At 45.0% G+C, this 12,566-nt stretch overlaps 1 protein-coding gene across 2 annotated transcripts in view; it reads right to left on the bottom strand.

Moving 5' to 3' along the window:
- LSAMP (limbic system associated membrane protein) overlaps positions 1 to 12,566 on the bottom strand; it is a 1,027,936-nt gene that overhangs the window by 292,956 nt on the left and 722,414 nt on the right. The window lies entirely within an intron of this gene.

The following is a 12,566-nucleotide window of genomic DNA, read 5'->3' as shown; positions in this document are numbered from 1 at the left end:
GGCCGTGGAAGCACAACAGACTATGGAGGGCAGTGGAAAGGGGGGCAGGGGCAACAAACCAACAATACAGGACTTGCAAGAGAGGCTGTTGGAGGGAAGATCTATTACGGGTCAAGGAAGCTAGGGGCGGTCCCCAGAGCCCCGGGAGCCACCACAGAACTGAGCAGGAGAGTGAGTCAGGGACAAAAGGGGCACCTTAATTTGAGCCGGGGTGCCTAGGAACGCTTGCTCCAAAAATGAAGAAAACAGACATATGAGACATGGAATTGGAGGCAGAATACAATGGCAGTTTAATGAGAAGATGCAACTTCAAAGAAACCGCAGAATAGAGACATAAAGTACAAAATACAGAATCCAGATAATCATACAGCTGTCATGATATTCTCTGTATCTCAATTAATGGACTGACAGAGAGAGAGAGAAAACACATCTATAAATGCATCATGAGAAACAAGTTACACCAAGGAAAATGTTACCTAGGGACACTCACATTTACTCTTAGAGCAAGCATTCCTGCAATTACAATACAACATCTTTTAAATGCAAAAGTAAAGAGAACAATGGTTAAACATAACATGACATTTCATATAGGTAAAATAGAATAAGATACTTCAAGCAAAGCAGAGCAAGACATTTTAAGCAAAGGAAGACAAGAGCTCCCAGTTCTTGGGGAAAACCTGCACAGCCTGTTAACCTACATACAGACGGCGAGGTTGTCCGTCGATATCTGTGGGTGCTCCCTTTTTATATCATTTTGTGGGCTCCTTTGCACGCTACATCTACCTACGTATGCTACCCAAAAGCTTCGTCTGCAGATTTTACCAGACATTTCGTCATTTACCCACTTAATGCTGACAATGGACTGGGTGAAAAGGTCAGTCTCTCAGGCCAATCGCTTATCAAAAGTTCCATAGAGCAAGCAGAAAATAATGGGTATTGTACAAGAATTCAATATATTCATGTATAAAATCTCCTCAGTTCTCCTAACTTGACGCTCTGCGGTTGCCACTTCCTTAAAAGCGGGAAACCTGCCCAGGAAGCAAGTACCAGTCCAGGATGCAGCCTACTGTATGTCGACAGCTTCAGGGGGATGTTGAACTTTGATACCGAGCACGGAGCACTCGGGTAGGGTGGGGGCTACTAGTTTGGAGCAGAAGGCCTCGCAGACCTGCCTTCAGACTGCTATACACTAAAATTGCAGAGCTATGGTCAATTTAACAAAGAGGCCTACATATTGAACAGAAGGGCCTACACAGGGGTTTTATGCTGGCTGAGTGGTAAGGATGTCTCAGGATAATTATATAGCAACACAGGACCCGCTGGTCAATTTAATACGGCCTACAAATGCGGCTGGCAGGGCAAGGACAAGGGTCTCATACTTCAGGTGTGGACAGAACGGGCCAGGGGCCCCCTGTGATACAAAATCTACCCTCCTTCAAGGCTGTGGCAATGTAATAGACCATTGGGGGCAGAAGGAAGAGGCAATGGTAGTACAACCATACATGCCAACAGACCCGATTCAGCCAGGAAACGTCCAATGTTTTTAAGCTCAAATGGGCTTTATTTGATCTGTCTCCTGTCTACAATATCCTCTTTTTCAATGTAACTCAAAGGGGAAAATCAATACCCCAGTTTTTTTTCAAAATCTCCCTCTTACCAAGTTCAAAATGTTCGCAAGTATGGTACATTGGATCATGGAAGGAAATGGGATAGGGACATGGACTTGGATAACAGAGGACAGGAGAGACATGGAGAGGTGCACCAAACTGACCCTGCAGGGCAGGCATCAGGGTTTGCAGCAGCACAATACACCACACAGGGCATGCAGGACGGGAGTGCAGCACAACAATCCATAGAAAGCAAGAGGGAGGGGACAGGACCATGCACATGGACAACAGAGAACAGAGGGGCAAGAGGCAATGGTAGCTAGCTGACCATAATGGACAGACAGGAGAGAAGGCTGCAGCATAACAGACCATAAAGGGCAGGAGGGACGGATCAGGGGCATTACAATGGAACAGACAAGCCAGGAGGGAGGGAGTAGGGGTCTGCACATGTAAACAGAGGGCTGGGGGCAAGGGGGCAGGGCAGGAGCAGCAAGATGGCCATGGAGGTCAGGCAGGATGGGCACTAGAAGCAAGACACAACATGAAGAGCAACAGTGAGACTGTGATGGCATACACACAGATCATGGAGGGAAGGTGGGAGGGGGTCAGGGGCAGCTAACTGACCACACAGGGAAGGTGGGAGGGGCCATGGCAGCACAGAAGACCATGCATGGCAAGTGGGAGGGTTAGTGGCAGCACAATGGCTATGATGGGCAAGAAGGAGGGTGCAGGGGCATGCACAAAGGACGATGGAGGATAGAAGGGAGGGTCAGGACCTGTGCACAGACAAGAAAGTTCAGGGGAAGGGGCCACACAACAGACCACACGGGGCAGGCAGGAGGAGCAGTTGCAGCACAACAGACCAGGGAGGGCAGAAGGGTGTGGCAGTACAATGGACCATGTAGGACAGGAGGAAGAGGATAGAGGCATGGCATGTGGACAGGCAGGGTGGAGGTGGCAGGGACAGGTTACAGTCATCTGACAATGCTAGGCAGGTGGGAGGGGAGTGGCAGCTCAACAGAACACTCAGAGTAGATAGGAGTGGCAGGTCCATGGGACATGGTGGGCAAAAAGGATGGAGCAGGGGCATGCACAAAGACATCGAAGGGCAGGGGGAAGGAGAATAGGGGCAGCAAGCTAAGCACAGAGTTTAAGCAGGAGGTCAATGATGGGGCATAGAATTGGGCAATGGAGGGCAGGAGGAGTGGACTGGTACATCATACTAAATTGAGGGCAGTGGCAGCACATCAGACCATGCATGGCAGGAGGGAGGAGGCTAGTCCATGGATTCACACAACAGAGGATAGGGAGGAGGGGGATGGGGCAGCAAGCTAACTGTTCAGAGAAGGCGGGTATTAGAAACTTTATTGTTTTTAAAACATTTTGTCTGTGCAAACTACTTAAAATATGAACAAGTATGCAGCATAATCTCACTTTTATTCAGGAAGAAGAAGACGTTAGTGACTGTGACTCCGGGCTCACTTGGCAAAAACACCCCCTGACCCTCCACCCCCTATCGCAAAATGTAATGCCCGTGAAAAGGGTAGGTGAACACAGTGTTATATAGAACATAGTCCTGAGAGCACGATTGAAAATGAAAACTAGATATAGTGTATGGTATAAACTATGCACCAAAAAGTGTGATATAAGATGAACCAGGCGTGAAATATAATATGCAATACATTGTGCGCAATGACAGATTCATTGGAGAGCGCGAGATAGCACAGGCACTAGCGCGTGCTATGCGATATGCGCCTTGGAGTGTAATATGAACAGGGCAGTGTTGTGTAACCTAACTAGTCTCTAAAGTTGTAATATAAAATATGTGCTGGGGAGTGTAACGTTGCATATGCACTGTGACAAAGATATGGATCCCAAATTGTAATATGTATGGCATAGCACTGTGCGTTATAACATAGGCATCGAGGAAGGCACGTTAGATGGGGCAATATAACCCGTGCGAAGACAAGTGTGGCATGACATTTTCACGGGGTGGTGTTACAGTGCACATGGGCTAGAGAGTGTCATAGCATATGCACTAGCTAGTGGAATACAATACAGAGGTGTGTGGCACTCGGCAGGCAATGGTGGGTGTAACACAGCATTGGGCTCTGTCAGGAGCGCGCTGTGACTCGCAAGTGATGTTCGTCCCCTTTCCAGAGAGTAAAATAAAAAGTATTACACATCCGGCAGTGGATGTGTGTTTTATTAACTGTGAGGGGGGTTTCTTGCATAGTTTTGGTTGAATTTTTTTTGAATCCCCTTTGAATGGCTTGGTGTGCATGTGTATTAAATGTGCCCGTCAATAGCTACCCATGTTTGTATAAATAAACGACAAGGGTGTCTACCGGGATTAGGCACGGTAGAGCATCAGACATGTCAGAGCTTCACTAGTGGTGTAAATACATTCCACGTGGATTAATTGCATGCATAGTCGCCTTTTAATGAATATCACGCAAATCGTCATGGTGATAGGTACGTACGGTTTGTCCAGCATGTCCTAGGTGTGTCTATAAATATATATTTTTTAAAAATAATAAAAAACAGTGGCCGGCCCTGGGGATTGGGGTCAAAAAAATATAATTAGGAGACAGGCCCTGGGGGATGGGGTCATCAGGGCCAATAAATTAGAATAAGAAGGGGAACCACACAGCCCCCCTTCTTAAAAAAATAAAATAAATAAAAGACTGGCATCGTGCCGGAGGCCATGCCCCCTCCATGCAGCACTCTGCAAACGCGCCCCCAACAGGCATCTCCAGTATGCGCCAGGGAGCTGCGCTGCAGACAGGTGTTCTGAGGCCAAGCCCCTTTTTACACCTCTCTGCAACGCAGCTCTGTGGCGCTTACTGGAGGTACCTAGTGGTCTAGTGTGACCCTAGGGACCCTTAGGATTCAAGGGGACTTAATCTCTCAACTTAGAACAGCCACAGGGCGCGTTTACACAGTGGTGAAGGGAGGGGACGGGGCCTGAGGTGACGTGTGCAAACACGCACCATGGCACGTTTTAAATTGGGGATATAATTTCCCTTCAATACTGAGGGCCCCTGGGGGCTAACTAGCCCACCAAGTGCTTCCAGTAAGCGCCACTGAGCTGCATTGCAGAGAGGTGGTCCAGGCCGTGCCACTTTTTACACCTCTCTGCAACGCAGCTCTGTGGCACTTACTGGAGGTACCTAGTGGGCTAGTTGGACCCTAGGGACCCTCAGGACTCAAATGAACTTAATCTCCCAACTAAAAACGGACACAGGGCGTGTTTACACAATGGTGAAAGGAGGGGACGGGGCCTGAGTTAACGTGTGCAAAAACGCCCTGTGGCCTGTTTTAAGAGGTAGTTTTAATCCCCATGCCCTATTATATACTAGGGGCTTATAGAGGAGGTAAGGCTAATCACAGGGGGACCCCAACGCATAATGTTCCCTAGTGTATGTAGGTGTTTTCACTGTATTCTAAGTGTCTTTTATCATAGCACTGGCTCTAGGACTGGTTAGTCAGACTCAGTTACCACCAGTATCCGTCTGAAAAAGTTGAGGGTACAGGATGATTTTGCAACAAGGCTTCTTTCTGCTCTTCTTTTTGTTCTTTCTGCACGTTATCCTTCTTCCTGCACTTATCTTCGTATTTGAGGACTTCTGTTGCTTCTTTCTGCACTTCTTTTGTTTCTTTCTGTGCATTTTTTCTTCTTTCTTCACATGTCCTATCTCTGTAGGCATAGTTAGAAATTAGCATTTAAAAAACCTTTGAAATTAACAGAAAAAACCATAGGTTTCAGGCACGTTATAGTTAGGAATTAGCATTTAAAAAACCTCAGAAATTCACTGAAAAAACCATAGGTTTCAGGGGTGTTATAGTTAGCTGGACTTTTCACTTGTACAAAACCATTGAAATTCCCCCGTTATAGTTAGTTCAGCTAACTATAACTCGCGCGCCCGCAATGCACTGCTGATGACGTCACATATTACATCACTCATGACATGGTCAGTGACATCACTCATGACATCACTGATGACATCTCAAATGACATCACTGATGACATCACTGATGACATCATCCTTGTGATAGAGTGGCAGACCTCCTCTCACCCTAATATAACCTTTGATACACACATTCAAAAATAGAGACTAAAATTTTCAAAACAATGGACATACCAATACCAGTTACAACAACCTCTTCAGTAATTCTAAGATCCACATACACATCCACTCATTCACCAACAGTCCAATACAGTCACTCATACATGTACTCACTCATCATATGTACTCATACACCTATACATCCTGTTACACAATGCCACTCATCCATAGAGTTACTCACACACATAGTCACTCATGCTAATAAAGAATCAAACATACATTTACTTGCATATACAGTTATACACACACCACCACACTTACTTCTACGGAAACTTACACATACTTAGTCTTTTAAACAATCACTTATAGAAACACATACTTATTCAGACAGGAACTCTTTCAATCTCTCACTCTCACATATACTCACATATATACACCAATAGTCACATATACTAGTTTAAAACATATGTAGTTACTCATAAAGACACTATTGAGACAGTCATTCACTCACTAACACACCCATACACACACTCATCCACCCATACAGTCCTGCACACATACTCTGTTCAACACATACAAACAGTGAGTCACTCATTCATGCACCTATGCACTACGTAATACCCCCACCGAACCATGCAGACACTCAGACTGATACTCAAAAAACCAACTAATAACCTATATAGACACCCATGTAGCTACTCACCAACCCATGCAGCCACTTATACACAAAGTGAGAGACTGTTACAGATATTTACATATTTAAACATTACTCACTAAGCCATGTATTCACTATGATACACTTAATCAGTCAGTTACACAATCAATTTTTCAAAAACAAATCATCCATTTAGACACTTATATACCCATTTATTCTTCCATCGACCTTGAGATATACATATATAAAACATATTTAATTTTCAGAATAACACACATTCACTGGATGATGTCATCAGTGATGTCATTTGAGATGTCATCAGTGATGTCATGAGTGATGTCACTGACCATGTCATGAGTGATGTAATATGTGACGTCATCAGCAGTGCATTGCGGGCGCGCGAGTTATAGTTAGCTGAACTAACTATAACGGGGGAATTTCAATGGTTTTGTACAAGTGAAAAGTCCAGCTAACTATAACACCCCTGAAACCTATGGTTTTTTCAGTGAATATATATATATATATAGTTAGTTAGGTATAGAAAAACTAGACTTACCTGTATTTTGTTTTTCCCCTCGATATATGGTACCCTCGATATTCTGACTTCGATATTTAGCATGCACACCAGTGCTGCTGTCCAAGGAATCAGCCTGCACAGTGTCCCTTTAACCCTGCGGGGCAGAAGGCGGGAAGGAGGGGCATACATTAAAATGTCGCCACAGACCGGCTCTACCTTTCTCCCGCCTCCTACAGAGATAAAATGAGGAACCCCCTGTAATTGGGTCATAAGAATAATGGATTGCAGAAACGCCGTGAGATGCAGAGCTACAAGGTGGCATATAAATACCACGTTTTTATGATTATTATATTATATTATTATGATAGTTATAAAAGAGATGCAATCAGAGAAGAAGCTGTGTGGGCTCACATCCCAATTTCTCACCCCAGCAGGTCTATCATGGAACGAGGACTCCAGGAGCCGATCCTGTTGCTTTTATGGCCATTCAAATACCTTCACAGGCAGTTTTTTTTACCAGCATAATTATAATTTCTCTGACAGTGTTCTTGCCCCTCACCCCACCATGTTCCACTTCGCCATTGTTTCTAGCAGGAGCCATCTTGTGTGTGGAGTCATTTTTCAGAAGTTTGCTAATCTCCTCCGGAATTTCCACAGACTAGTCACAGTCCTTCCTTTCTTTCCACAGCAGCGCACAGATGTGTCATCAGTCAGTGCCATTTACAAGACAGAAGGCACGTGGCAGGGAAAAGCTTAATACATTACATATCCATGGAATGCCAAAAGAGTATATGAGTCACCGTGAAGCGACAATCGGACGTGAGCAAAGCAGACCGATTTATTGTGATCAAAACTCTTCTTCAACGTTTTGACCTGGTGTCTCTGTATCCCGGAGCATAATGGATGAAACACTTTTTTTTCCAACTGTAGTCCTTTTTCTATTTCAAGGCCTGTGGCAGAAAGTGATGGTCCCACCAACCATATGATCCCTGTTATTAACTGACACTCCAGTGGGCCGCCATGTTGGAGAAAGAGTCATTTGTATATCAGAGCCTGCAGACTTTGTAGTGGTATGACCCAGGCTGCCTACAACTGCAGTCTAAATTGTGTTTTATAACACAGTAACTGAAGAACAATCTAACAGTGACAGTCAATGAATCATTGAGGACATGAACAATGTTATAATTATGAGGCAGAACAATATAAAGTTAAGACCAATTGAATGAAGCGTCTCCTCTCTCCACCATACAAGTTTATCTCCACAGATAATCGAATACCAACACCAACATTCTAAGGCAAGCGCTAGAGAACGGTAGGGAAGTACCAACTGGTAGGCAGAGGGAGGGGTGCAGGGAAGGGGAATAGCAGGTAAAAAAGGTTGTATGTCGTTACAACCCATTCCGTTGCAACGCATGCCTTTACCACGCAAGCGTTACAACGGAATGCTTTTTCAACGCATAACCTTTACCACGAATATTCCTTTACCACCCATACCTTTACAACGATTTTCGTTGTAAATGTATGCATGTTAAGGGCATACTCTTGGTAAAGGTTATACCCTTCCCGTGTACCCTTATGTGACCCCCTAACCCCCAAACCTTCTTATATTTACCCCTGCCCTTAACCCTCAATCCTTTTATATATATATATTTTTTTTAAACTAAAATTCCCCTTACCTCTTCACGTCGTCTCCTCTCCATCTTCCGTGGTGATGTCGTACGTCGTAAAGAGGAAGCGGAAGTTTCTTTCCGTTTCCTCTCAAACGACGCCGATTGCCTGCACTTCTCAACGTGACATCAGGTGAGTTTTTTGGGGGGGGGAGACCCCCCCAAGCTCCCTTTTTTTCCACTCTTTTATTTTTATATTTGGGGGGAGACCCCCCAAGCCCCCTTTTTCTAATTTTAGCTTTTACCACACATGCCTTTACTACGTATCTCATAGTAAAGGTATGCGTGGTAAAGGCTTTCGTGGTAACCACGCATGCGTTGTAATGCATGCGTGGTTAAGGTTTGCGTGGAAACGGCCACGTTGTAGTGGCCGTTTCCCGGTAAAAAAAGGTAAGGGGAAAATATACTCATGCTTGCATAACCCCAACTGGAATAATTAGTAAGGAGGATAACAACATAGTTATAAGAAAGGAAGACATAACACACTACATGGCATCCCACAATTGTCAAAGCAGTCGAATGATTAAGGCTGCTGGACACTAGACCTATTGTTGTCAATCAATCCTGGCCTGAAGTGTGGGACTACCTGAACGTACACAGGATGGGCGACACCTGCATCAACTTTTTTTTTTATTAAAGGCAAGCATTACCCTGAACCTGTCCAGCAAACAAGAGGCCTTCGGCTTCTAAGAGCCAAGTCTTAAGGCCTCTCACCTTCACTCAGGGGCCTATGCATCTCCAGGAATCCTCACCACATGGATTTATCGGTCTTTTCAAAGTGGACTATTCTCTGTTTGACGGAAGAAAACAGTTTTTTTAAATAAACATGAACATAATGTCCCTTCAGAGATATAGAGCATAAACTGAGTTTAATAACGTTGCACTGAATGAAGTATTTTAGGGTAGCCATTGATTGAAACTCATATTTCACAGGATTTATATCGAGTCAGTGAACTGAAGTAAATAATTAATAGTCATGAATTCCTGATGTGGAAGCCTCGATGGTATATGGCGCACCAAAAGTCAATTGTAACCCTTTCAGTCAATAAATAACACATCTTAGACTGACTGGACAACAGGTTTGCAGCTGCTAAAGATACAAGCCACTAAAATCAACCCTACGTGGAATATTAAAGCCATCAGCAAACCGGCGTGGTCACAAGAAGCATGTTTTTAATAAGAGAAAGGGCAGCAGAGACAGTCTCAAGAGACCGCAGGGTACCCCAAAAAACATGCCAGTTGATTGTAGAGAAGAAAAATGCAGTCAAGAATTGTGATCAATCAGTTAGAGTAAAAACCGACGCATGAGATATTTAGTAACAAGCATTGGAGATAATTGATCTCACCTTTTGCCTTTGCCATTTTGTTTTTTTTGCTGGTAGATTTCAGGATCAGCAGGAAGGAAAAACATGATCATTGCTGATTCTGAACAGCACGAGGATAAAAAAGCCCCAAGGTGATGGCGTATACATGCGCATTCATTACCACACATGTGTCATGAGCCATGATGCTCCGGCAGAACCAGCACGACATGTGTGCTCTTTGACAACTAGTACACACACACATCATGGAGAAAACTTTTCTTTTGTTTTTTAGTTTACCGTTCCAAGATGGTGAACACCCACTTTAGGATGGTTAATTTTTATTTTATTTTTAAAGTCTACAAAGGCATATTTATGGACATACGCAGCCTAATTCAAAATTCAGTTGTTGGGCACTCCTAGTAAGTTAATAAAAAACTAGGGGGCAGATTTATGTTTGACTTGCGCCTCATTTACGCCGCCGTTGCGTCACTTTTGTGACGCAGCAGCGGCGCAAATCCTGCGCCATGGTGCGGGGTATTTACAACGTGACGCATCTGGGAGATGCGTCACGTTGTAAAGCCCTGCGCCACATGTAGGCGTTCCAGGGCAGGTGGGGGCGTTCCGGCGCAGGAACGCCTCCAAAAAGTGGCTGAGTGAAATCTACAAGATTTCACTCAGTCACTTTTGAGCCCATGCTGCGTCAAAACCCTGCGCCTGCTTGAAGCAGGCGTAAGGATTGACGCAGCATTGTGAAGATAGGGCCCCCCAGAGCAATGCTGGAGCTGCGTCGCGCTTGCGACGCAACTCCAGCAATGCGCCACTTTTACGGCACAGATGCGTGATGCATCTGTGCCGTTTTTGCTCCATGGTGCGCCGCATTATAAATGCGGCGCATCCATGGTGGCGGAGCTGGGGCGCAAAATAACTGGCGCATCCCTGCTGATATGCAGGGATGCGTCAGTCATTATAAATATGCCCCAGGATGTAGTGGGGCAGAGAGCAACTTAGGAGCCCAGGTGTGAGGGTGAGTTTTTTTTGTTCTAATGAGGTTGTTAAAAAAGGCCATGTTGTGTGGTGGGGGAGCAACACAGAGCGGGGGCAGGGATTTGAACGGGGAGAAACACACAGGGGGTAGATAGACAGCAAGAAAGCGAATGCTCTTCCATAGAGTGCTGAAAGCAAACGGAAAAAAATGCTGTTCCCCGTATATAAGCAGTGAAAGAATGTAAGTCATCCAATCAAAAGAATGGTAAAGAATCGATGCTCCCAGGGAGGATAGCAGAAAAAGAGGAAAGAAAGCCATTGGAAAAAGAACCAAGCACATGAGATTGTCAAGAAAGCCAATCAATAGTAAGAATGGGCCAACTCATAGCCAGCTGTAAGCATTGGTGTTACACTCAATAGGTCATTAGTCTGTAGGCGAGTCCAGAATTAATGGGTGCATCTGAGTGAACAGAAAGATCTTTTATCTGCAGAAGGTGTAAAGTTCAAAGTGGAATCAACTGGGGTCCAAGATTAAGGTTGGAGTTTAAAAGGTATTTCATAGTTCCCCACAAATCCACAGGCATCTTCGAAAGATTCCCTGCCCCCAAAATACAACATCTTGTCTTTGTGTCCTGCCCATTCAGAAATTGCCATCCCTTCCAGCCGTTTCAAATCTGATGGCATGATCATTCCTGCCTGTAATGAGGCACTGAGCCATGGCAAGAATGTATTCTGAAGACCCTCGCTAAGTGGGTGGGTATGCCAACCCCAAACAGTATTAGGCATAGAACTTCTTGGGGCCAGCACCGGCTCGCATGTCTTGTCCAGTTTTATGGCATATCCATTTCTTATGTTCCACAACTGACATGGCAACAATTTCCACCAGGGCAGAAAGTGTTGTACAAGCTTGGAACCTGAGTGACAGAAGACATACTTTAAATTAGTTTTGAGGTGAAAACTACACAGAGATCTCTTGGGAGCGGTTTATTGGCTGAATATGTCCAAGCCTGACTCTTCGTTTATTCGAAAAGTCTTAGGGTGAAACTAGGTCCCAAATTTAAAAAAGCTCAGATTCAGAACATGTTTTGACATTCCACTATAAAAATTGACAGCAAAGATGTGTTCCTGCACTCCCTGATCCACAAAGCTTTTTCTGTGAGTAGCTATGTCTTACTCCAGTCTAAGCATCTAGGCCTGATTCACAAAGGGTTCTCTTTCACTAACTGTATCTTACTTCAGGGTGACTGCACGTGGATTTCTCAAAATATTAATATATATTTATTTGAATTTCCGAATTATAAAATGCAAGCACAGTAAGGAGGGGCAGCAAGGTACATCAATAACCACAAGAAGAAGAACTGGGCATCCAAAGCCGCAGTGACCTTGGTCCATCGTTAGTTGGTGGTAGGAGGAACAAGCAAACACCGTGGGTGGGGGGGTATGAGTCTTAGGGGGAGGGAGGAAAGCGGGTAGGGGGAAGGGGCGGTGACCATGCTGACAGCCTGGGGGGAGGGTGTCGGCACAGAGGATGGGTTAGGTTCCCTCCTAACGGGGGCGTACTGTGAGAAGGCATCCTAGGCAGCAACCCTGCTTGCTGTAGGTGTTGCAACTAAACACCTAGAAGGAGGATGGGGGCTGGAGACGGGTTGCATGACATGTTTGTGGACTAGAGTGGGGTCTTGGCTCCCTGAGTGGTTAGGCATATTTAGATACCTGGGGGGAGGATAATGGTTGGGGCCATTGCAATCACAGAAGAGGGTTG

Source organism: Triturus cristatus, chromosome 8, assembly GCF_964204655.1.
Source record: "Triturus cristatus chromosome 8, aTriCri1.1, whole genome shotgun sequence".
NCBI lineage: Eukaryota > Metazoa > Chordata > Amphibia > Caudata > Salamandridae > Triturus > Triturus cristatus.
This window is presented reverse-complemented; position numbering and strand designations above follow the sequence as displayed.